Source organism: Hyla sarda, unplaced genomic scaffold (genome assembly GCF_029499605.1).
Source record: "Hyla sarda isolate aHylSar1 unplaced genomic scaffold, aHylSar1.hap1 scaffold_175, whole genome shotgun sequence".
NCBI classification, from domain to species: domain Eukaryota; kingdom Metazoa; phylum Chordata; class Amphibia; order Anura; family Hylidae; genus Hyla; species Hyla sarda.
In genome coordinates, this window is record NW_026608393.1 from 295,833 (window position 1) to 320,651 (window position 24,819).

Consider the following 24,819-nt stretch of genomic DNA (forward strand, 5'->3'; position numbering starts at 1 on the left):
GCATCAAGAGCTCCGCCAGGAAAAAGACTTAGATCTCTGGCCACCTCTCCCACAGTCTCCACTGCAATCTGCGCCTAGGCCTCCCGCCGAGGAGGCCATGCAAGTGGATCGGTCTCGCCTGACCCTGGAAGAGAGGAATCGCCGTAAGGAAGAGAATCTTTGTTTGTACTGTGCCAGTACTGAACATTTTCTGGTGGATTGCCCAATCCGTCCTCCACGTCTGGGAAACGCACGCTCGCACTCAGCTCTCGTGGGTGTGGCGTCTCTTGATGCCAAGTCGGCTTCTCCACGTCTCACGGTACCTGTTCGGATTTCCACTTCAGCCAGCTCTCCCCTCTCAGCCGTGGCCTGTCTGGACTCTGGAGCTTCTGGGAATTTTATTCGGGAGTCCTTTGTGAATAAATTCCATATTCCGGTGACCCGTCTTGTCAAGCCACTCCGCATCTCCGCGGTCAACGGAGCCAGGTTGGACTGTACCATACGTTTCCGCACGGAGCCCCTTCTTATGAGCATCGGATCTCATCACGAGAGGATTGAACTTTTGGTCCTCCCCAATTGCACCTCGGAAATTCTCCTTGGACTTCCCTGGCTTCAACTTCATTCCCCAACCCTGGATTGGTCCACTGGGGAGATCAAGAGTTGGGGGTCCTCTTGTGCCAAGAACTGTCTAAAACCGGTTCCCAGTAACCCTTGCCGTAACTCTGTGGTTCCTCCTGTATCCGGTCCCCCTAAGGTCATTAAGGACTCTGCCTACCACAGGAAATGCCCCTCCCCCCCTCCCAGGCAAGCTTCTGTGTCCCCTCATGGCCCTCGTCCTGGTGTCACACTGCCCCGTGCCAGGTCTCGCCCTCTGCCCTCTCTCCCCATTCCTACTCCTGCGGTTCTGCCTGCCGTTGAGGAATCCCTCCTTCCTTTCCCGGTGTCCTCATCCCAGGGGAGGACGTTACCCGATAAAGAGAAGGGGAGACCTAAGGGGGGGGGTACTGTTACGCCTAGCGCTCCGGGTCCCCGCTCCTCCCCGGAGCGCTCACGGCGCCTTTCTCCCTGCAGCTCCCCGGTCAGCGCTGACCGGGAGCGCTGCCCTGTCATGGCCGTTGGGGATGCGATTCGCACAGCGGGACGCGCCCGCTCGCGAATCGCATCCCAGGTCACTTACCCGTTCCCGTCTCCTGCGGTCATGTGCTGGCGCGCGCGGCTCCGCTCTCTAGGGCGCGCGCGCGCCAGCTCCCTGAGACTTAAAGGGCCAGTGCACCAATGATTGGTGCCTGGCCCAATTAGCTTAATTGGTTCCCATCTGTTTCCTGGCTATATCTAGTCTCCTCCCTTGCACTTCCTTGCCGGATCTTGTTGCCCTAGAGCCTAGTGAAAGCGTTTTTGTGTGTTTATACCCTGTGTACCAGAACTTTGCTATCTCCCCTGACTACGAACCTTGCCGCCTGCCCCCGACCTTCTGCTACGTCCGACTTTGCTTCTGCCTACTCCCTTGTACCTCGCCTATCTTCAGCAGCCAGAGAGGTGAGCCGTTGCTAGTGGATACGACCTGGTCACTACCGCCGCAGCAAGACCATCCCGCTTTGCGGCGGGCTCTGGTGAAAACCTGTAGTGTCTTAGAACCGGTCCACTAGCACGGTCCTCGCTATCCCTCTCTGGCACAGAGGATCCACCTCCTGCCAGCCGGCATCGTGACATCTGTTCTTATCAGTTTAATATCTGATGCGTCCCCTATCTGGGGACCATATATTAAATGGATTTTTGAGAACGGGGGCCGATTTCGAAGCTTGCTTCCGTCGCCCTATGCATTGACCCGATATGGCAGTATCTTCGGGTACAGTGCACCACCCCCTTACAGGGTTAAAAAGAAAGATTCCTACTTTCATTGCTACCTGCTTGCTGGCTAGCCAGCTAGCCAGCCCTGTGGGCCTTGCTGCTGCTGCAGCCAAAAAACAAAAGGTGGTGCTTCTGCTGCTTCTGCTTCTGCTTGTGTCTGGCCCCTGTTGGAGCGTCCAGGCACAGGACTTCTGCTGCTGCTGACTAAATGGCCTCCTTAATTGGATCATTTGAGTAGCCAGCACACCTGTGCAGGTAGGGCATGACATGATAGGCAGCTGCCTTGATAGCGGGTGGGTGCTGAATGTTCCTAATTGACAAAATAAGATTAATGCTTATGAAGAAATATAAAATCTCATCCCTTCCCCAATATCGCGCCACACCCCTACCCCTTAATTCCCTGGTTGAACGTGATGGACATATGTCTTTTTTCGACCGTACTAACTATGTAACTATGTAACATAACATGGGGGGGGGGGGGGGGGGGTCTCCTGGCTGTTCACACAGGTGTGTCATTGCTGTACATTGACCATGCATTGCTTCTGTGGTATTGCAAAGGCAAAGACAAATGCTTCCAGCCATCCATTGCACTAATGGATTGGTCATCAGCTGGCTGTCTATGTCCCGCATCAATATAGACCAAAGTACAGAGGGTTAGGCTATGCTATTGTGCACCTACCTGATGCATCAGAAGGTGCGAGGCCCTTGCTAAATTCTGTGCACAGACTTTGAGATCTATGCTTTAGACTGTATCTAAACCTGCTCCAACATGGACTGACATTCTGGCCTACTTTCAGCCGATGCGACTTGTCTGTCGCTGAACAGTCGCTTTTTATGTATTCAGCACCTATGTATAATGTTGTAAAAATGCTCTAGAAGCTAAAGTCGCAGAAATGTCACACATATTTGGCCTGCAACTTTCTGTGCGACAAATTCAGACAGGAAAAATCAGTATAAATCCTTAGAAAATTATCCCCCAGTGTCTCCATCTGCTGGCGGTATTGAATAAGCATTGCTGCACTGATGGGGTATGCATTAGACGAAAAAAAAGAAGAAAAAGAAGAATAATACGCCCAGAAAAGAGGCGAAAAGGAGAAAAACGTAAAAAAACGTGAAAAAAAAGTAAGAGGAAGAGAAGGGAAAAAAAGGTGGAAATGGGTTTAAAAGTGATTTCGGCGGAGAAATATATATATATATATATATATATATATATATATATATATATATATATGCGCACACACACACATAGATATAAACGTATTCTCCGTTGAGATATTGCAGCCGCTGCTGTGTCCAGGCCCAGGAGCCTTAGCACTGTGCTGTGATGTCACTCAATACCACTGACATCACTAGGTGTAAACAACATCTCTCCTTTGCTGTGTATGTGACTATGGAGCTGTTTGGTGATGTCGTCTATTACGGCCTTCATAGAAGCAACAGGAGATTGTTGCATCCATCTTGAACCCTCAGAACTACAGTGCTATGATGTCACTCACTTCCACAGGCCTTGCAGAGTGTAAACAACAACAACCCAGCTTTGTTGTGTATGTAACCAAAGGGATTTGTGATGTCACCTAGAACCTTCACAGCAGCGACAGCTTTATGAGGAGCATCAGCACTGCTCTGCCTGAGCAGAACCATCACCGCCATAGGTTGTCAAATAACCCGGATTTAACCCACACAGGTAAGTCCAATGGGGTGCAGGCATGTCCTCTATGCTTACAGCTTCCCGTGGGTGTTGGTTTGATACCGTTTGGGGACAGCCAAGGAGGCATCTGCAGGCAACAAAGGTAGGTGTGTGCTTGTGTGTGTGTTTCCTATGCAGATCCTAAGCCCAGTGTCACATGCAAGTAGGAGGAGTAAGAAGGGTTCCTGGCAAATCCGGGTTATGGATTGCATTTAAAAAGGCCCCGTGGGAGTGCAATGGGCCCCTGTCTTGCTGCTTAGCAATAATGGTATGGGTTTAGGTTCTGCTGTGTGTACTGGTGGTTGACTGCCCCCCAGCCCAGAGTGTGCATGGAAAATTGTCTGGCAGCCTCCCTGACAGCAAGCAGTGATAGTGCCCATGAAGGGGACCTTGTTGGGCCCGCCCCTTTCACGGTTATCGCTTCTCGGCCTTTTGGCTAAGATCAAGTGTAGTATCTGTTCTTATCAGTTTTCATGCTGGTGGGGATGGGTGCTGCATGGAGGATGCAGGTGTACCAGGGCTTTCCGGGGCTGGTTCTGAGGAATCAGCTCGACGGCTGCCCCGATGTGACCTGTTCCCTCCGGGTCTCGCCATGAGGCTGAGAGGGTCTAGAGCCGAGGTACTTTTGTGCCTCGGGGAGTGGTGACCCCGAGGTGCCGAAACTCACTGGGAGAATAGACTCACTGAGTTGAAGCACGGGCACCATAATCTCTTCACCTTGTGGCACTCACCTCTTGATTCCCGGCCTTCTGGCTAGGATCAGAGAAATTTTTATAGATCCGGCCGGATGTCCGGGCAGTATATCTGCACACATTCACTTATTTATTTCTTTTTTGTCTCACTGTGTCACTTTTTGCGTGTTGTGTGTTCACAGGATTTGTCAGGATGCGGTAGCCCTTCTGGGTGTCCCTCCTGGCGGTCTAGGGGAGGTGTGTGGCCATTAGGTTCCGCACCTCCCTGCAAACACCCTGGGTACTCCTGCTTTGGCACGGTACCTACCGTAATCGGCTCTGCGGGCAGATACCTTGGCCAACGCCAAGGGGGATGCCGGGAGCATTTGTGGTCCCCTAGTAGCTTCGGCGAAAAGGGACATCGAACCTGGAACCTCGCAGGTACCTTTTGGTCCGGAGGCGAAGGGTAAGGTTTGTTGGGGGGCCTCTCTCCTATCGGAGAAGGGCTTGCGATAGACCGCATCCTTTGTGCACGTTTTTTTAGTGTAACACGTTTGCACTTTTTCTTGCACTTTGGGTGAATCGAAAGCACGTTCCTCGGCTTTAGATAAAACAAAAATCTGTTCTTATCAGTTTAATATCTGATACGTCCCCTATCTGGGGACCATATATTAAATGGATTTTTGAGAACGGGGGCCGATTTCGAAGCTTGCTTCCGTCGCCCTATGCATTGACCCGATATGGCAGTATCTTCGGGTACAGTGCACCACCCCCTTACAGGGTTAAAAAGAAAGATTCCTACTTTCATTGCTACCTGCTTGCTGGCTAGCCAGCTAGCCAGCCCTGTGGGCCTTGCTGCTGCTGCAGCCAAAAAACAAAAGGTGGTGCTGCTGCTGCTTCTGCTGCTTCTGCTTCTGCTTGTGTCTGGCCCCTGTTGGAGCGTCCAGGCACAGGACTTCTGCTGCTGCTGACTAAATGGCCTCCTTAATTGGATCATTTGAGTAGCCAGCACACCTGTGCAGGTAGGGCATGACATGATAGGCAGCTGCCTTGATAGCGGGTGGGTGCTGAATGTTCCTAATTGACAAAATAAGATTAATGCTTATGAAGAAATATAAAATCTCATCCCTTCCCCAATATCGCGCCACACCCCTACCCCTTAATTCCCTGGTTGAACGTGATGGACATATGTCTTTTTTCGACCGTACTAACTATGTAACTATGTAACATAACATGGGGGGGGGGGGGGTCTCCTGGCTGTTCACACAGGTGTGTCATTGCTGTACATTGACCATGCATTGCTTCTGTGGTATTGCAAAGGCAAAGACAAATGCTTCCAGCCATCCATTGCACTAATGGATTGGTCATCAGCTGGCTGTCTATGTCCCGCATCAATATAGACCAAAGTACAGAGGGTTAGGCTATGCTATTGTGCACCTACCTGATGCATCAGAAGGTGCGAGGCCCTTGCTAAATTCTGTGCACAGACTTTGAGATCTATGCTTTAGACTGTATCTAAACCTGCTCCAACATGGACTGACATTCTGGCCTACTTTCAGCCGATGCGACTTGTCTGTCGCTGAACAGTCGCTTTTTATGTATTCAGCACCTATGTATAATGTTGTAAAAATGCTCTAGAAGCTAAAGTCGCAGAAATGTCACACATATTTGGCCTGCAACTTTCTGTGCGACAAATTCAGACAGGAAAAATCAGTATAAATCCTTAGAAAATTATCCCCCAGTGTCTCCATCTGCTGGCGGTATTGAATAAGCATTGCTGCACTGATGGGGTATGCATTAGACGGAAAAAAAGAAGAAAAAGAAGAATAATACGCCCAGAAAAGAGGCGAAAAGGAGAAAAACGTAAAAAAACGTGAAAAAAAAGTAAGAGGAAGAGAAGGGAAAAAAAGGTGGAAATGGGTTTAAAAGTGATTTCGGCGGAGAAATATATATATATATATATATATATATATATATATATGCGCACACACACACATAGATATAAACGTATTCTCCGTTGAGATATTGCAGCCGCTGCTGTGTCCAGGCCCAGGAGCCTTAGCACTGTGCTGTGATGTCACTCAATACCACTGACATCACTAGGTGTAAACAACATCTCTCCTTTGCTGTGTATGTGACTATGGAGCTGTTTGGTGATGTCGTCTATTACGGCCTTCATAGAAGCAACAGGAGATTGTTGCATCCATCTTGAACCCTCAGAACTACAGTGCTATGATGTCACTCACTTCCACAGGCCTTGCAGAGTGTAAACAACAACAACCCAGCTTTGTTGTGTATGTAACCAAAGGGATTTGTGATGTCACCTAGAACCTTCACAGCAGCGACAGCTTTATGAGGAGCATCAGCACTGCTCTGCCTGAGCAGAACCATCACCGCCATAGGTTGTCAAATAACCCGGATTTAACCCACACAGGTAAGTCCAATGGGGTGCAGGCATGTCCTCTATGCTTACAGCTTCCCGTGGGTGTTGGTTTGATACCGTTTGGGGACAGCCAAGGAGGCATCTGCAGGCAACAAAGGTAGGTGTGTGCTTGTGTGTGTGTTTCCTATGCAGATCCTAAGCCCAGTGTCACATGCAAGTAGGAGGAGTAAGAAGGGTTCCTGGCAAATCCGGGTTATGGATTGCATTTAAAAAGGCCCCGTGGGAGTGCAATGGGCCCCTGTCTTGCTGCTTAGCAATAATGGTATGGGTTTAGGTTCTGCTGTGTGTACTGGTGGTTGACTGCCCCCCAGCCCAGAGTGTGCATGGAAAATTGTCTGGCAGCCTCCCTGACAGCAAGCAGTGATAGTGCCCATGAAGGGGACCTTGTTGGGCCCGCCCCTTTCACGGTTATCGCTTCTCGGCCTTTTGGCTAAGATCAAGTGTAGTATCTGTTCTTATCAGTTTAATATCTGATATGTCCCCTATCTGGGGACCATATATTAAATGGATTTTTGAGAACGGGGGCCGATTTCGAAGCTTGCTTCCGTCGCCCTATGCATTGACCCGATATGGCAGTATCTTCGGGTACAGTGCACCACCCCCTTACAGGGTTAAAAAGAAAGATTCCTACTTTCATTGCTACCTGCTTGCTGGCTAGCCAGCTAGCCAGCCCTGTGGGCCTTGCTGCTGCTGCAGCCAAAAAACAAAAGGTGGTGCTGCTGCTGCTTCTGCTGCTTCTGCTTCTGCTTGTGTCTGGCCCCTGTTGGAGCGTCCAGGCACAGGACTTCTGCTGCTGCTGACTAAATGGCCTCCTTAATTGGATCATTTGAGTAGCCAGCACACCTGTGCAGGTAGGGCATGACATGATAGGCAGCTGCCTTGATAGCGGGTGGGTGCTGAATGTTCCTAATTGACAAAATAAGATTAATGCTTATGAAGAAATATAAAATCTCATCCCTTCCCCAATATCGCGCCACACCCCTACCCCTTAATTCCCTGGTTGAACGTGATGGACATATGTCTTTTTTCGACCGTACTAACTATGTAACTATGTAACATAACATGGGGGGGGGGGGGGGGGGTCTCCTGGCTGTTCACACAGGTGTGTCATTGCTGTACATTGACCATGCATTGCTTCTGTGGTATTGCAAAGGCAAAGACAAATGCTTCCAGCCATCCATTGCACTAATGGATTGGTCATCAGCTGGCTGTCTATGTCCCGCATCAATATAGACCAAAGTACAGAGGGTTAGGCTATGCTATTGTGCACCTACCTGATGCATCAGAAGGTGCGAGGCCCTTGCTAAATTCTGTGCACAGACTTTGAGATCTATGCTTTAGACTGTATCTAAACCTGCTCCAACATGGACTGACATTCTGGCCTACTTTCAGCCGATGCGACTTGTCTGTCGCTGAACAGTCGCTTTTTATGTATTCAGCACCTATGTATAATGTTGTAAAAATGCTCTAGAAGCTAAAGTCGCAGAAATGTCACACATATTTGGCCTGCAACTTTCTGTGCGACAAATTCAGACAGGAAAAATCAGTATAAATCCTTAGAAAATTATCCCCCAGTGTCTCCATCTGCTGGCGGTATTGAATAAGCATTGCTGCACTGATGGGGTATGCATTAGACGAAAAAAAAGAAGAAAAAGAAGAATAATACGCCCAGAAAAGAGGCGAAAAGGAGAAAAACGTAAAAAAACGTGAAAAAAAAGTAAGAGGAAGAGAAGGGAAAAAAAGGTGGAAATGGGTTTAAAAGTGATTTCGGCGGAGAAATATATATATATATATATATATATATATATATATATATATATATGCGCACACACACACATAGATATAAACGTATTCTCCGTTGAGATATTGCAGCCGCTGCTGTGTCCAGGCCCAGGAGCCTTAGCACTGTGCTGTGATGTCACTCAATACCACTGACATCACTAGGTGTAAACAACATCTCTCCTTTGCTGTGTATGTGACTATGGAGCTGTTTGGTGATGTCGTCTATTACGGCCTTCATAGAAGCAACAGGAGATTGTTGCATCCATCTTGAACCCTCAGAACTACAGTGCTATGATGTCACTCACTTCCACAGGCCTTGCAGAGTGTAAACAACAACAACCCAGCTTTGTTGTGTATGTAACCAAAGGGATTTGTGATGTCACCTAGAACCTTCACAGCAGCGACAGCTTTATGAGGAGCATCAGCACTGCTCTGCCTGAGCAGAACCATCACCGCCATAGGTTGTCAAATAACCCGGATTTAACCCACACAGGTAAGTCCAATGGGGTGCAGGCATGTCCTCTATGCTTACAGCTTCCCGTGGGTGTTGGTTTGATACCGTTTGGGGACAGCCAAGGAGGCATCTGCAGGCAACAAAGGTAGGTGTGTGCTTGTGTGTGTGTTTCCTATGCAGATCCTAAGCCCAGTGTCACATGCAAGTAGGAGGAGTAAGAAGGGTTCCTGGCAAATCCGGGTTATGGATTGCATTTAAAAAGGCCCCGTGGGAGTGCAATGGGCCCCTGTCTTGCTGCTTAGCAATAATGGTATGGGTTTAGGTTCTGCTGTGTGTACTGGTGGTTGACTGCCCCCCAGCCCAGAGTGTGCATGGAAAATTGTCTGGCAGCCTCCCTGACAGCAAGCAGTGATAGTGCCCATGAAGGGGACCTTGTTGGGCCCGCCCCTTTCACGGTTATCGCTTCTCGGCCTTTTGGCTAAGATCAAGTGTAGTATCTGTTCTTATCAGTTTAATATCTGATATGTCCCCTATCTGGGGACCATATATTAAATGGATTTTTGAGAACGGGGGCCGATTTCGAAGCTTGCTTCCGTCGCCCTATGCATTGACCCGATATGGCAGTATCTTCGGGTACAGTGCACCACCCCCTTACAGGGTTAAAAAGAAAGATTCCTACTTTCATTGCTACCTGCTTGCTGGCTAGCCAGCTAGCCAGCCCTGTGGGCCTTGCTGCTGCTGCAGCCAAAAAACAAAAGGTGGTGCTGCTGCTGCTTCTGCTGCTTCTGCTTCTGCTTGTGTCTGGCCCCTGTTGGAGCGTCCAGGCACAGGACTTCTGCTGCTGCTGACTAAATGGCCTCCTTAATTGGATCATTTGAGTAGCCAGCACACCTGTGCAGGTAGGGCATGACATGATAGGCAGCTGCCTTGATAGCGGGTGGGTGCTGAATGTTCCTAATTGACAAAATAAGATTAATGCTTATGAAGAAATATAAAATCTCATCCCTTCCCCAATATCGCGCCACACCCCTACCCCTTAATTCCCTGGTTGAACGTGATGGACATATGTCTTTTTTCGACCGTACTAACTATGTAACTATGTAACATAACATGGGGGGGGGGGGGGGGGGGTCTCCTGGCTGTTCACACAGGTGTGTCATTGCTGTACATTGACCATGCATTGCTTCTGTGGTATTGCAAAGGCAAAGACAAATGCTTCCAGCCATCCATTGCACTAATGGATTGGTCATCAGCTGGCTGTCTATGTCCCGCATCAATATAGACCAAAGTACAGAGGGTTAGGCTATGCTATTGTGCACCTACCTGATGCATCAGAAGGTGCGAGGCCCTTGCTAAATTCTGTGCACAGACTTTGAGATCTATGCTTTAGACTGTATCTAAACCTGCTCCAACATGGACTGACATTCTGGCCTACTTTCAGCCGATGCGACTTGTCTGTCGCTGAACAGTCGCTTTTTATGTATTCAGCACCTATGTATAATGTTGTAAAAATGCTCTAGAAGCTAAAGTCGCAGAAATGTCACACATATTTGGCCTGCAACTTTCTGTGCGACAAATTCAGACAGGAAAAATCAGTATAAATCCTTAGAAAATTATCCCCCAGTGTCTCCATCTGCTGGCGGTATTGAATAAGCATTGCTGCACTGATGGGGTATGCATTAGACGAAAAAAAAGAAGAAAAAGAAGAATAATACGCCCAGAAAAGAGACGAAAAGGAGAAAAACGTAAAAAAACGTGAAAAAAAAGTAAGAGGAAGAGAAGGGAAAAAAAGGTGGAAATGGGTTTAAAAGTGATTTCGGCGGAGAAATATATATATATATATATATATATATATATATGCGCACACACACACATAGATATAAACGTATTCTCCGTTGAGATATTGCAGCCGCTGCTGTGTCCAGGCCCAGGAGCCTTAGCACTGTGCTGTGATGTCACTCAATACCACTGACATCACTAGGTGTAAACAACATCTCTCCTTTGCTGTGTATGTGACTATGGAGCTGTTTGGTGATGTCGTCTATTACGGCCTTCATAGAAGCAACAGGAGATTGTTGCATCCATCTTGAACCCTCAGAACTACAGTGCTATGATGTCACTCACTTCCACAGGCCTTGCAGAGTGTAAACAACAACAACCCAGCTTTGTTGTGTATGTAACCATAGGGATTTGTGATGTCACCTAGAACCTTCACAGCAGCGACAGCTTTATGAGGAGCATCAGCACTGCTCTGCCTGAGCAGAACCATCACCGCCATAGGTTGTCAAATAACCCGGATTTAACCCACACAGGTAAGTCCAATGGGGTGCAGGCATGTCCTCTATGCTTACAGCTTCCCGTGGGTGTTGGTTTGATACCGTTTGGGGACAGCCAAGGAGGCATCTGCAGGCAACAAAGGTAGGTGTGTGCTTGTGTGTGTGTTTCCTATGCAGATCCTAAGCCCAGTGTCACATGCAAGTAGGAGGAGTAAGAAGGGTTCCTGGCAAATCCGGGTTATGGATTGCATTTAAAAAGGCCCCGTGGGAGTGCAATGGGCCCCTGTCTTGCTGCTTAGCAATAATGGTATGGGTTTAGGTTCTGCTGTGTGTACTGGTGGTTGACTGCCCCCCAGCCCAGAGTGTGCATGGAAAATTGTCTGGCAGCCTCCCTGACAGCAAGCAGTGATAGTGCCCATGAAGGGGACCTTGTTGGGCCCGCCCCTTTCACGGTTATCGCTTCTCGGCCTTTTGGCTAAGATCAAGTGTAGTATCTGTTCTTATCAGTTTAATATCTGATACGTCCCCTATCTGGGGACCATATATTAAATGGATTTTTGAGAACGGGGGCCGATTTCGAAGCTTGCTTCCGTCGCCCTATGCATTGACCCGATATGGCAGTATCTTCGGGTACAGTGCACCACCCCCTTACAGGGTTAAAAAGAAAGATTCCTACTTTCATTGCTACCTGCTTGCTGGCTAGCCAGCTAGCCAGCCCTGTGGGCCTTGCTGCTGCTGCAGCCAAAAAACAAAAGGTGGTGCTGCTGCTGCTTCTGCTGCTTCTGCTTCTGCTTGTGTCTGGCCCCTGTTGGAGCGTCCAGGCACAGGACTTCTGCTGCTGCTGACTAAATGGCCTCCTTAATTGGATCATTTGAGTAGCCAGCACACCTGTGCAGGTAGGGCATGACATGATAGGCAGCTGCCTTGATAGCGGGTGGGTGCTGAATGTTCCTAATTGACAAAATAAGATTAATGCTTATGAAGAAATATAAAATCTCATCCCTTCCCCAATATCGCGCCACACCCCTACCCCTTAATTCCCTGGTTGAACGTGATGGACATATGTCTTTTTTCGACCGTACTAACTATGTAACTATGTAACATAACATGGGGGGGGGGGGTCTCCTGGCTGTTCACACAGGTGTGTCATTGCTGTACATTGACCATGCATTGCTTCTGTGGTATTGCAAAGGCAAAGACAAATGCTTCCAGCCATCCATTGCACTAATGGATTGGTCATCAGCTGGCTGTCTATGTCCCGCATCAATATAGACCAAAGTACAGAGGGTTAGGCTATGCTATTGTGCACCTACCTGATGCATCAGAAGGTGCGAGGCCCTTGCTAAATTCTGTGCACAGACTTTGAGATCTATGCTTTAGACTGTATCTAAACCTGCTCCAACATGGACTGACATTCTGGCCTACTTTCAGCCGATGCGACTTGTCTGTCGCTGAACAGTCGCTTTTTATGTATTCAGCACCTATGTATAATGTTGTAAAAATGCTCTAGAAGCTAAAGTCGCAGAAATGTCACACATATTTGGCCTGCAACTTTCTGTGCGACAAATTCAGACAGGAAAAATCAGTATAAATCCTTAGAAAATTATCCCCCAGTGTCTCCATCTGCTGGCGGTATTGAATAAGCATTGCTGCACTGATGGGGTATGCATTAGACGAAAAAAAAGAAGAAAAAGAAGAATAATACGCCCAGAAAAGAGGCGAAAAGGAGAAAAACGTAAAAAAACGTGAAAAAAAAGTAAGAGGAAGAGAAGGGAAAAAAAGGTGGAAATGGGTTTAAAAGTGATTTCGGCGGAGAAATATATATATATATATATATATATATATATATATATATATATGCGCACACACACACATAGATATAAACGTATTCTCCGTTGAGATATTGCAGCCGCTGCTGTGTCCAGGCCCAGGAGCCTTAGCACTGTGCTGTGATGTCACTCAATACCACTGACATCACTAGGTGTAAACAACATCTCTCCTTTGCTGTGTATGTGACTATGGAGCTGTTTGGTGATGTCGTCTATTACGGCCTTCATAGAAGCAACAGGAGATTGTTGCATCCATCTTGAACCCTCAGAACTACAGTGCTATGATGTCACTCACTTCCACAGGCCTTGCAGAGTGTAAACAACAACAACCCAGCTTTGTTGTGTATGTAACCAAAGGGATTTGTGATGTCACCTAGAACCTTCACAGCAGCGACAGCTTTATGAGGAGCATCAGCACTGCTCTGCCTGAGCAGAACCATCACCGCCATAGGTTGTCAAATAACCCGGATTTAACCCACACAGGTAAGTCCAATGGGGTGCAGGCATGTCCTCTATGCTTACAGCTTCCCGTGGGTGTTGGTTTGATACCGTTTGGGGACAGCCAAGGAGGCATCTGCAGGCAACAAAGGTAGGTGTGTGCTTGTGTGTGTGTTTCCTATGCAGATCCTAAGCCCAGTGTCACATGCAAGTAGGAGGAGTAAGAAGGGTTCCTGGCAAATCCGGGTTATGGATTGCATTTAAAAAGGCCCCGTGGGAGTGCAATGGGCCCCTGTCTTGCTGCTTAGCAATAATGGTATGGGTTTAGGTTCTGCTGTGTGTACTGGTGGTTGACTGCCCCCCAGCCCAGAGTGTGCATGGAAAATTGTCTGGCAGCCTCCCTGACAGCAAGCAGTGATAGTGCCCATGAAGGGGACCTTGTTGGGCCCGCCCCTTTCACGGTTATCGCTTCTCGGCCTTTTGGCTAAGATCAAGTGTAGTATCTGTTCTTATCAGTTTAATATCTGATACGTCCCCTATCTGGGGACCATATATTAAATGGATTTTTGAGAACGGGGGCCGATTTCGAAGCTTGCTTCCGTCGCCCTATGCATTGACCCGATATGGCAGTATCTTCGGGTACAGTGCACCACCCCCTTACAGGGTTAAAAAGAAAGATTCCTACTTTCATTGCTACCTGCTTGCTGGCTAGCCAGCTAGCCAGCCCTGTGGGCCTTGCTGCTGCTGCAGCCAAAAAACAAAAGGTGGTGCTGCTGCTGCTTCTGCTGCTTCTGCTTCTGCTTGTGTCTGGCCCCTGTTGGAGCGTCCAGGCACAGGACTTCTGCTGCTGCTGACTAAATGGCCTCCTTAATTGGATCATTTGAGTAGCCAGCACACCTGTGCAGGTAGGGCATGACATGATAGGCAGCTGCCTTGATAGCGGGTGGGTGCTGAATGTTCCTAATTGACAAAATAAGATTAATGCTTATGAAGAAATATAAAATCTCATCCCTTCCCCAATATCGCGCCACACCCCTACCCCTTAATTCCCTGGTTGAACGTGATGGACATATGTCTTTTTTCGACCGTACTAACTATGTAACTATGTAACATAACATGGGGGGGGGGGGGGGGTCTCCTGGCTGTTCACACAGGTGTGTCATTGCTGTACATTGACCATGCATTGCTTCTGTGGTATTGCAAAGGCAAAGACAAATGCTTCCAGCCATCCATTGCACTAATGGATTGGTCATCAGCTGGCTGTCTATGTCCCGCATCAATATAGACCAAAGTACAGAGGGTTAGGCTATGCTATTGTGCACCTACCTGATGCATCAGAAGGTGCGAGGCCCTTGCTAAATTCTGTGCACAGACTTTGAGATCTATGCTTTAGACTGTATCTAAACCTGCTCCAACATGGACTGACATTCTGGCCTACTTTCAGCCGATGCGACTTGTCTGTCGCTGAACAGTCGCTTTTTATGTATTCAGCACCTATGTATAATGTTGTAAAAATGCTCTAGAAGCTAAAGTCGCAGAAATGTCACACATATTTGGCCTGCAACTTTCTGTGCGACAAATTCAGACAGGAAAAATCTGTATAAATCCTTAGAAAATTATCCCCCAGTGTCTCCATCTGCTGGCGGTATTGAATAAGCATTGCTGCACTGATGGGGTATGCATTAGACGAAAAAAAAGAAGAAAAAGAAGAATAATACGCCCAGAAAAGAGGCGAAAAGGAGAAAAACGTAAAAAAACGTGAAAAAAAAGTAAGAGGAAGAGAAGGGAAAAAAAGGTGGAAATGGGTTTAAAAGTGATTTCGGCGGAGAAATATATATATATATATATATATATATATATATATATATATATATGCGCACACACACACATAGATATAAACGTATTCTCCGTTGAGATATTGCAGCCGCTGCTGTGTCCAGGCCCAGGAGCCTTAGCACTGTGCTGTGATGTCACTCAATACCACTGACATCACTAGGTGTAAACAACATCTCTCCTTTGCTGTGTATGTGACTATGGAGCTGTTTGGTGATGTCGTCTATTACGGCCTTCATAGAAGCAACAGGAGATTGTTGCATCCATCTTGAACCCTCAGAACTACAGTGCTATGATGTCACTCACTTCCACAGGCCTTGCAGAGTGTAAACAACAACAACCCAGCTTTGTTGTGTATGTAACCAAAGGGATTTGTGATGTCACCTAGAACCTTCACAGCAGCGACAGCTTTATGAGGAGCATCAGCACTGCTCTGCCTGAGCAGAACCATCACCGCCATAGGTTGTCAAATAACCCGGATTTAACCCACACAGGTAAGTCCAATGGGGTGCAGGCATGTCCTCTATGCTTACAGCTTCCCGTGGGTGTTGGTTTGATACCGTTTGGGGACAGCCAAGGAGGCATCTGCAGGCAACAAAGGTAGGTGTGTGCTTGTGTGTGTGTTTCCTATGCAGATCCTAAGCCCAGTGTCACATGCAAGTAGGAGGAGTAAGAAGGGTTCCTGGCAAATCCGGGTTATGGATTGCATTTAAAAAGGCCCCGTGGGAGTGCAATGGGCCCCTGTCTTGCTGCTTAGCAATAATGGTATGGGTTTAGGTTCTGCTGTGTGTACTGGTGGTTGACTGCCCCCCAGCCCAGAGTGTGCATGGAAAATTGTCTGGCAGCCTCCCTGACAGCAAGCAGTGATAGTGCCCATGAAGGGGACCTTGTTGGGCCCGCCCCTTTCACGGTTATCGCTTCTCGGCCTTTTGGCTAAGATCAAGTGTAGTATCTGTTCTTATCAGTTTAATATCTGATACGTCCCCTATCTGGGGACCATATATTAAATGGATTTTTGAGAACGGGGGCCGATTTCGAAGCTTGCTTCCGTCGCCCTATGCATTGACCCGATATGGCAGTATCTTCGGGTACAGTGCACCACCCCCTTACAGGGTTAAAAAGAAAGATTCCTACTTTCATTGCTACCTGCTTGCTGGCTAGCCAGCTAGCCAGCCCTGTGGGCCTTGCTGCTGCTGCAGCCAAAAAACAAAAGGTGGTGCTGCTGCTGCTTCTGCTGCTTCTGCTTCTGCTTGTGTCTGGCCCCTGTTGGAGCGTCCAGGCACAGGACTTCTGCTGCTGCTGACTAAATGGCCTCCTTAATTGGATCATTTGAGTAGCCAGCACACCTGTGCAGGTAGGGCATGACATGATAGGCAGCTGCCTTGATAGCGGGTGGGTGCTGAATGTTCCTAATTGACAAAATAAGATTAATGCTTATGAAGAAATATAAAATCTCATCCCTTCCCCAATATCGCGCCACACCCCTACCCCTTAATTCCCTGGTTGAACGTGATGGACATATGTCTTTTTTCGACCGTACTAACTATGTAACTATGTAACATAACATGGGGGGGGGGGGGGGGGTCTCCTGGCTGTTCACACAGGTGTGTCATTGCTGTACATTGACCATGCATTGCTTCTGTGGTATTGCAAAGGCAAAGACAAATGCTTCCAGCCATCCATTGCACTAATGGATTGGTCATCAGCTGGCTGTCTATGTCCCGCATCAATATAGACCAAAGTACAGAGGGTTAGGCTATGCTATTGTGCACCTACCTGATGCATCAGAAGGTGCGAGGCCCTTGCTAAATTATGTGCACAGACTTTGAGATCTATGCTTTAGACTGTATCTAAACCTGCTCCAACATGGACTGACATTCTGGCCTACTTTCAGCCGATGCGACTTGTCTGTCGCTGAACAGTCGCTTTTTATGTATTCAGCACCTATGTATAATGTTGTAAAAATGCTCTAGAAGCTAAAGTCGCAGAAATGTCACACATATTTGGCCTGCAACTTTCTGTGCGACAAATTCAGACAGGAAAAATCAGTATAAATCCTTAGAAAATTATCCCCCAGTGTCTCCATCTGCTGGCGGTATTGAATAAGCATTGCTGCACTGATGGGGTATGCATTAGACGAAAAAAAAGAAGAAAAAGAAGAATAATACGCCCAGAAAAGAGGCGAAAAGGAGAAAAACGTAAAAAAACGTGAAAAAAAAGTAAGAGGAAGAGAAGGGAAAAAAAGGTGGAAATGGGTTTAAAAGTGATTTCGGCGGAGAATATATATATATATATATATATATATATATATATATATATATATGCGCACACACACACATAGATATAAACGTATTCTCCGTTGAGATATTGCAGCCGCTGCTGTGTCCAGGCCCAGGAGCCTTAGCACTGTGCTGTGATGTCACTCAATACCACTGACATCACTAGGTGTAAACAACATCTCTCCTTTGCTGTGTATGTGACTATGGAGCTGTTTGGTGATGTCGTCTATTACGGCCTTCATAGAAGCAACAGGAGATTGTTGCATCCATCTTGAACCCTCAGAACTACAGTGCTATGATGTCACTCACTTCCACAGGCCTTGCAGAGTGTAAACAACAACAACCCAGCTTTGTTGTGTATGTAACCAAAGGGATTTGTGATGTCACCTAGAACCTTCACAGCAGCGACAGCTTTATGAGGAGCATCAGCACTGCTCTGCCTGAGCAGAACCATCACCGCCATAGGTTGTCAAATAACCCGGATTTAACCCACACAGGTAAGTCCAATGGGGTGCAGGCATGTCCTCTATGCTTACAGCTTCCCGTGGGTGTTGGTTTGATACCGTTTGGGGACAGCCAAGGAGGCATCTGCAGGCAACAAAGGTAGGTGTGTGCTTGTGTGTGTGTTTCCTATGCAGATCCTAAGCCCAGTGTCACATGCAAGTAGGAGGAGTAAGAAGGGTTCCTGGCAAATCCGGGTTATGGATTGCATTTAAAAAGGCCCCGTGGGAGTGCAATGGGCCCCTGTCTTGCTGCTTAGCAATAATGGTATGGGTTTAGGTTCTGCTGTGTGTACTGGTGGTTGACTGCCCCCCAGCCCAGAGTGTGCATGGAAAATTGTCTGGCAGCCTCCCTGACAGCAAGCAGTGATAGTGCCCATGAAGGGGACCTTGTTGGGCCCGCCCCTTTCACGGTTATCGCTTCTCGGCCTTTTGGCTAAGATCAAGTGTAGTATCTGTTCTTATCAGTTTAATATCTGATACGTCCCCTATCTGGGGACCATATATTAAATGGATTTTTGAGAACGGGGGCCGATTTCGAAGCTTGCTTCCGTCGCCCTATGCATTGACCCGATATGGCAGTATCTTCGGGTACAGTGCACCACCCCCTTACAGGGTTAAAAAGAAAGATTCCTACTTTCATTGCTACCTGCTTGCTGGCTAGCCAGCTAGCCAGCCCTGTGGGCCTTGCTGCTGCTGCAGCCAAAAAACAAAAGGTGGTGCTGCTGCTGCTTCTGCTGCTTCTGCTTCTGCTTGTGTCTGGCCCCTGTTGGAGCGTCCAGGCACAGGACTTCTGCTGCTGCTGACTAAATGGCCTCCTTAATTGGATCATTTGAGTAGCCAGCACACCTGTGCAGGTAGGGCATGACATGATAGGCAGCTGCCTTGATAGCGGGTGGGTGCTGAATGTTCCTAATTGACAAAATAAGATTAATGCTTATGAAGAAATATAAAATCTCATCCCTTCCCCAATATCGCGCCACACCCCTACCCCTTAATTCCCTGGTTGAACGTGATGGACATATGTCTTTTTTCGACCGTACTAACTATGTAACTATGTAACATAACATGGGGGGGGGGGGGGGGTCTCCTGGCTGTTCACACAGGTGTGTCATTGCTGTACATTGACCATGCATTGCTTCTGTGGTATTGCAAAGGCAAAGACAAATGCTTCCAGCCATCCATTGCACTAATGGATTGGTCATCAGCTGGCTGTCTATGTCCCGCATCAATATAGACCAAAGTACAGAGGGTTAGGCTATGCTATTGTGCACCTACCTGATGCATCAGAAGGTGCGAGGCCCTTGCTAAATTCTGTGCACAGACTTTGAGATCTATGCTTTAGACTGTATCTAAACCTGCTCCAACATGGACTGACATTCTGGCCTACTTTCAGCCGATGCGACTTGTCTGTCGCTGAACAGTCGCTTTTTATGTATTCAGCACCTATGTATAATGTTGTAAAAATGCTCTAGAAGCTAAAGTCGCAGAAATGTCACACATATTTGGCCTGCAACTTTCTGTGCGACAAATTCAGACAGGAAAAATCAGTATAAATCCTTAGAAAATTATCCCCCAGTGTCTCCATCTGCTGGCGGTATTGAATAAGCATTGCTGCACTGATGGGGTATGCATTAGACGAAAAAAAAGAAGAAAAAGAAGAATAATACGCCCAGAAAAGAGGCGAAAAGGAGAAAAACGTAAAAAAACGTGAAAAAAAAGTAAGAGGAAGAGAAGGGAAAAAAAGGTGGAAATGGGTTTAAAAGTGATTTCGGCGGAGAAATATATATATATATATATATATATATATATATATATATATATATATGCGCACACACACACATAGATATAAACGTATTCTCCGTTGAGATATTGCAGCCGCTGCTGTGTCCAGGCCCAGGAGCCTTAGCACTGTGCTGTGATGTCACTCAATACCACTGACATCACTAGGTGTAAACAACATCTCTCCTTTGCTGTGTATGTGACTATGGAGCTGTTTGGTGATGTCGTCTATTACGGCCTTCATAGAAGCAACAGGAGATTGTTGCATCCATCTTGAACCCTCAGAACTACAGTGCTATGATGTCACTCACTTCCACAGGCCTTGCAGAGTGTAAACAACAACAACCCAGCTTTGTTGTGTATGTAACCAAAGGGATTTGTGATGTCACCTAGAACCTTCACAGCAGCGACAGCTTTATGAGGAGCATCAGCACTGCTCTGCCTGAGCAGAACCATCACCGCCATAGGTTGTCAAATAACCCGGATTTAACCCACACAGGTAAGTCCAATGGGGTGCAGGCATGTCCTCTATGCTTACAGCTTCCCGTGGGTGTTGGTTTGATACCGTTTGGGGACAGCCAAGGAGGCATCTGCAGGCAACAAAGGTAGGTGTGTGCTTGTGTGTGTGTTTCCTATGCAGATCCTAAGCCCAGTGTCACATGCAAGTAGGAGGAGTAAGAAGGGTTCCTGGCAAATCCGGGTTATGGATTGCATTTAAAAAGGCCCCGTGGGAGTGCAATGGGCCCCTGTCTTGCTGCTTAGCAATAATGGTATGGGTTTAGGTTCTGCTGTGTGTACTGGTGGTTGACTGCCCCCCAGCCCAGAGTGTGCATGGAAAATTGTCTGGCAGCCTCCCTGACAGCAAGCAGTGATAGTGCCCATGAAGGGGACCTTGTTGGGCCCGCCCCTTTCACGGTTATCGCTTCTCGGCCTTTTGGCTAAGATCAAGTGTAGTATCTGTTCTTATCAGTTTAATATCTGATACGTCCCCTATCTGGGGACCATATATTAAATGGATTTTTGAGAACGGGGGCCGATTTCGAAGCTTGCTTCCGTCGCCCTATGCATTGACCCGATATGGCAGTATCTTCGGGTACAGTGCACCACCCCCTTACAGGGTTAAAAAGAAAGATTCCTACTTTCATTGCTACCTGCTTGCTGGCTAGCCAGCTAGCCAGCCCTGTGGGCCTTGCTGCTGCTGCAGCCAAAAAACAAAAGGTGGTGCTGCTGCTGCTTCTGCTGCTTCTGCTTCTGCTTGTGTCTGGCCCCTGTTGGAGCGTCCAGGCACAGGACTTCTGCTGCTGCTGACTAAATGGCCTCCTTAATTGGATCATTTGAGTAGCCAGCACACCTGTGCAGGTAGGGCATGACATGATAGGCAGCTGCCTTGATAGCGGGTGGGTGCTGAATGTTCCTAATTGACAAAATAAGATTAATGCTTATGAAGAAATATAAAATCTCATCCCTTCCCCAATATCGCGCCACACCCCTACCCCTTAATTCCCTGGTTGAACGTGATGGACATATGTCTTTTTTCGACCGTACTAACTATGTAACTATGTAACATAACATGGGGGGGGGGGGGGGGTCTCCTGGCTGTTCACACAGGTGTGTCATTGCTGTACATTGACCATGCATTGCTTCTGTGGTATTGCAAAGGCAAAGACAAATGCTTCCAGCCATCCATTGCACTAATGGATTGGTCATCAGCTGGCTGTCTATGTCCCGCATCAATATAGACCAAAGTACAGAGGGTTAGGCTATGCTATTGTGCACCTACCTGATGCATCAGAAGGTGCGAGGCCCTTGCTAAATTCTGTGCACAGACTTTGAGATCTATGCTTTAGACTGTATCTAAACCTGCTCCAACATGGACTGACATTCTGGCCTACTTTCAGCCGATGCGACTTGTCTGTCGCTGAACAGTCGCTTTTTATGTATTCAGCACCTATGTATAATGTTGTAAAAATGCTCTAGAAGCTAAAGTCGCAGAAATGTCACACATATTTGGCCTGCAACTTTCTGTGCGACAAATTCAGACAGGAAAAATCAGTATAAATCCTTAGAAAATTATCCCCCAGTGTCTCCATCTGCTGGCGGTATTGAATAAGCATTGCTGCACTGATGGGGTATGCATTAGACGAAAAAAAAGAAGAAAAAGAAGAATAATACGCCCAGAAAAGAGGCGAAAAGGAGAAAAACGTAAAAAAACGTGAAAAAAAAGTAAGAGGAAGAGAAGGGAAAAAAAGGTGGAAATGGGTTTAAAAGTGATTTCGGCGGAGAAATATATATATATATATATATATATATATATATATATATATATGCGCACACACACACATAGATATAAACGTATTCTCCGTTGAGATATTGCAGCCGCTGCTGTGTCCAGGCCCAGGAGCCTTAGCACTGTGCTGTGATGTCACTCAATACCACTGACATCACTAGGTGTAAACAACATCTCTCCTTTGCTGTGTATGTGACTATGGAGCTGTTTGGTGATGTCGTCTATTACGGCCTTCATAGAAGCAACAGGAGATTGTTGCATCCATCTTGAACCCTCAGAACTACAGTGCTATGATGTCACTCACTTCCACAGGCCTTGCAGAGTGTAAACAACAACAACCCAGCTTTGTTGTGTATGTAACCAAAGGGATTTGTGATGTCACCTAGAACCTTCACAGCAGCGACAGCTTTATGAGGAGCATCAGCACTGCTCTGCCTGAGCAGAACCATCACCGCCATAGGTTGTCAAATAACCCGGATTTAACCCACACAGGTAAGTCCAATGGGGTGCAGGCATGTCCTCTATGCTTACAGCTTCCCGTGGGTGTTGGTTTGATACCGTTTGGGGACAGCCAAGGAGGCATCTGCAGGCAACAAAGGTAGGTGTGTGCTTGTGTGTGTGTTTCCTATGCAGATCCTAAGCCCAGTGTCACATGCAAGTAGGAGGAGTAAGAAGGGTTCCTGGCAAATCCGGGTTATGGATTGCATTTAAAAAGGCCCCGTGGGAGTGCAATGGGCCCCTGTCTTGCTGCTTAGCAATAATGGTATGGGTTTAGGTTCTGCTGTGTGTACTGGTGGTTGACTGCCCCCCAGCCCAGAGTGTGCATGGAAAATTGTCTGGCAGCCTCCCTGACAGCAAGCAGTGATAGTGCCCATGAAGGGGACCTTGTTGGGCCCGCCCCTTTCACGGTTATCGCTTCTCGGCCTTTTGGCTAAGATCAAGTGTAGTATCTGTTCTTATCAGTTTAATATCTGATACGTCCCCTATCTGGGGACCATATATTAAATGGATTTTTGAGAACGGGACGGGGGCCGATTTCGAAGCTTGCTTCCGTCGCCCTATGCATTGACCCGATATGGCAGTATCTTCGGGTACAGTGCACCACCCCCTTACAGGGTTAAAAAGAAAGATTCCTACTTTCATTGCTACCTGCTTGCTGGCTAGCCAGCTAGCCAGCCCTGTGGGCCTTGCTGCTGCTGCAGCCAAAAAACAAAAGGTGGTGCTGCTGCTGCTTCTGCTGCTTCTGCTTCTGCTTGTGTCTGGCCCCTGTTGGAGCGTCCAGGCACAGGACTTCTGCTGCTGCTGACTAAATGGCCTCCTTAATTGGATCATTTGAGTAGCCAGCACACCTGTGCAGGTAGGGCATGACATGATAGGCAGCTGCCTTGATAGCGGGTGGGTGCTGAATGTTCCTAATTGACAAAATAAGATTAATGCTTATGAAGAAATATAAAATCTCATCCCTTCCCCAATATCGCGCCACACCCCTACCCCTTAATTCCCTGGTTGAACGTGATGGACATATGTCTTTTTTCGACCGTACTAACTATGTAACTATGTAACATAACATGGGGGGGGGGGGGGGGTCTCCTGGCTGTTCACACAGGTGTGTCATTGCTGTACATTGACCATGCATTGCTTCTGTGGTATTGCAAAGGCAAAGACAAATGCTTCCAGCCATCCATTGCACTAATGGATTGGTCATCAGCTGGCTGTCTATGTCCCGCATCAATATAGACCAAAGTACAGAGGGTTAGGCTATGCTATTGTGCACCTACCTGATGCATCAGAAGGTGCGAGGCCCTTGCTAAATTCTGTGCACAGACTTTGAGATCTATGCTTTAGACTGTATCTAAACCTGCTCCAACATGGACTGACATTCTGGCCTACTTTCAGCCGATGCGACTTGTCTGTCGCTGAACAGTCGCTTTTTATGTATTCAGCACCTATGTATAATGTTGTAAAAATGCTCTAGAAGCTAAAGTCGCAGAAATGTCACACATATTTGGCCTGCAACTTTCTGTGCGACAAATTCAGACAGGAAAAATCAGTATAAATCCTTAGAAAATTATCCCCCAGTGTCTCCATCTGCTGGCGGTATTGAATAAGCATTGCTGCACTGATGGGGTATGCATTAGACGAAAAAAAAGAAGAAAAAGAAGAATAATACGCCCAGAAAAGAGGCGAAAAGGAGAAAAACGTAAAAAAACGTGAAAAAAAAGTAAGAGGAAGAGAAGGGAAAAAAAGGTGGAAATGGGTTTAAAAGTGATTTCGGCGGAGAAATATATATATATATATATATATATATATATATATATATATATATATGCGCACACACACACATAGATATAAACGTATTCTCCGTTGAGATATTGCAGCCGCTGCTGTGTCCAGGCCCAGGAGCCTTAGCACTGTGCTGTGATGTCACTCAATACCACTGACATCACTAGGTGTAAACAACATCTCTCCTTTGCTGTGTATGTGACTATGGAGCTGTTTGGTGATGTCGTCTATTACGGCCTTCATAGAAGCAACAGGAGATTGTTGCATCCATCTTGAACCCTCAGAACTACAGTGCTATGATGTCACTCACTTCCACAGGCCTTGCAGAGTGTAAACAACAACAACCCAGCTTTGTTGTGTATGTAACCAAAGGGATTTGTGATGTCACCTAGAACCTTCACAGCAGCGACAGCTTTATGAGGAGCATCAGCACTGCTCTGCCTGAGCA

At 47.2% G+C, this 24,819-nt stretch overlaps 8 non-coding genes and 3 pseudogenes across 8 annotated transcripts; all 11 read left to right on the forward strand.

Annotated features, from left to right (window-relative positions):
* Positions 1 to 1,662: 1,662 nt before the first annotated feature.
* On the forward strand, positions 1,663 to 1,841 carry LOC130313173 (U2 spliceosomal RNA; annotated as a pseudogene).
* A 2,089-nt stretch (positions 1,842 to 3,930) lies between these two features.
* Positions 3,931 to 4,090, forward strand: LOC130313181 (U2 spliceosomal RNA; annotated as a pseudogene).
* Positions 4,091 to 4,781: 691 nt separating this feature from the next.
* LOC130313159 (U2 spliceosomal RNA) lies at positions 4,782 to 4,957 on the forward strand (annotated as a pseudogene).
* A 2,081-nt stretch (positions 4,958 to 7,038) lies between these two features.
* Positions 7,039 to 7,229, forward strand: LOC130313162 (U2 spliceosomal RNA). The gene has a single exon (XR_008861170.1). It is a non-coding gene; the product is annotated as a U2 spliceosomal RNA (small nuclear RNA).
* Positions 7,230 to 9,322: 2,093 nt separating this feature from the next.
* On the forward strand, positions 9,323 to 9,513 carry LOC130313198 (U2 spliceosomal RNA). The gene has a single exon (XR_008861194.1). It is a non-coding gene; the product is annotated as a U2 spliceosomal RNA (small nuclear RNA).
* A 2,082-nt stretch (positions 9,514 to 11,595) lies between these two features.
* Positions 11,596 to 11,786, forward strand: LOC130313068 (U2 spliceosomal RNA). The gene has a single exon (XR_008861091.1). It is a non-coding gene; the product is annotated as a U2 spliceosomal RNA (small nuclear RNA).
* A 2,085-nt stretch (positions 11,787 to 13,871) lies between these two features.
* Positions 13,872 to 14,062, forward strand: LOC130313069 (U2 spliceosomal RNA). Its single transcript, XR_008861092.1, has one exon. It is a non-coding gene; the product is annotated as a U2 spliceosomal RNA (small nuclear RNA).
* Positions 14,063 to 16,153: 2,091 nt separating this feature from the next.
* LOC130313071 (U2 spliceosomal RNA) lies at positions 16,154 to 16,344 on the forward strand. The gene has a single exon (XR_008861094.1). It is a non-coding gene; the product is annotated as a U2 spliceosomal RNA (small nuclear RNA).
* A 2,091-nt stretch (positions 16,345 to 18,435) lies between these two features.
* LOC130313073 (U2 spliceosomal RNA) lies at positions 18,436 to 18,626 on the forward strand. Its single transcript, XR_008861095.1, has one exon. It is a non-coding gene; the product is annotated as a U2 spliceosomal RNA (small nuclear RNA).
* A 2,093-nt stretch (positions 18,627 to 20,719) lies between these two features.
* On the forward strand, positions 20,720 to 20,910 carry LOC130313074 (U2 spliceosomal RNA). Its single transcript, XR_008861096.1, has one exon. It is a non-coding gene; the product is annotated as a U2 spliceosomal RNA (small nuclear RNA).
* Positions 20,911 to 22,999: 2,089 nt separating this feature from the next.
* On the forward strand, positions 23,000 to 23,195 carry LOC130313135 (U2 spliceosomal RNA). Its single transcript, XR_008861152.1, has one exon. It is a non-coding gene; the product is annotated as a U2 spliceosomal RNA (small nuclear RNA).
* The last annotated feature ends 1,624 nt before the right edge of the window (positions 23,196 to 24,819 follow it).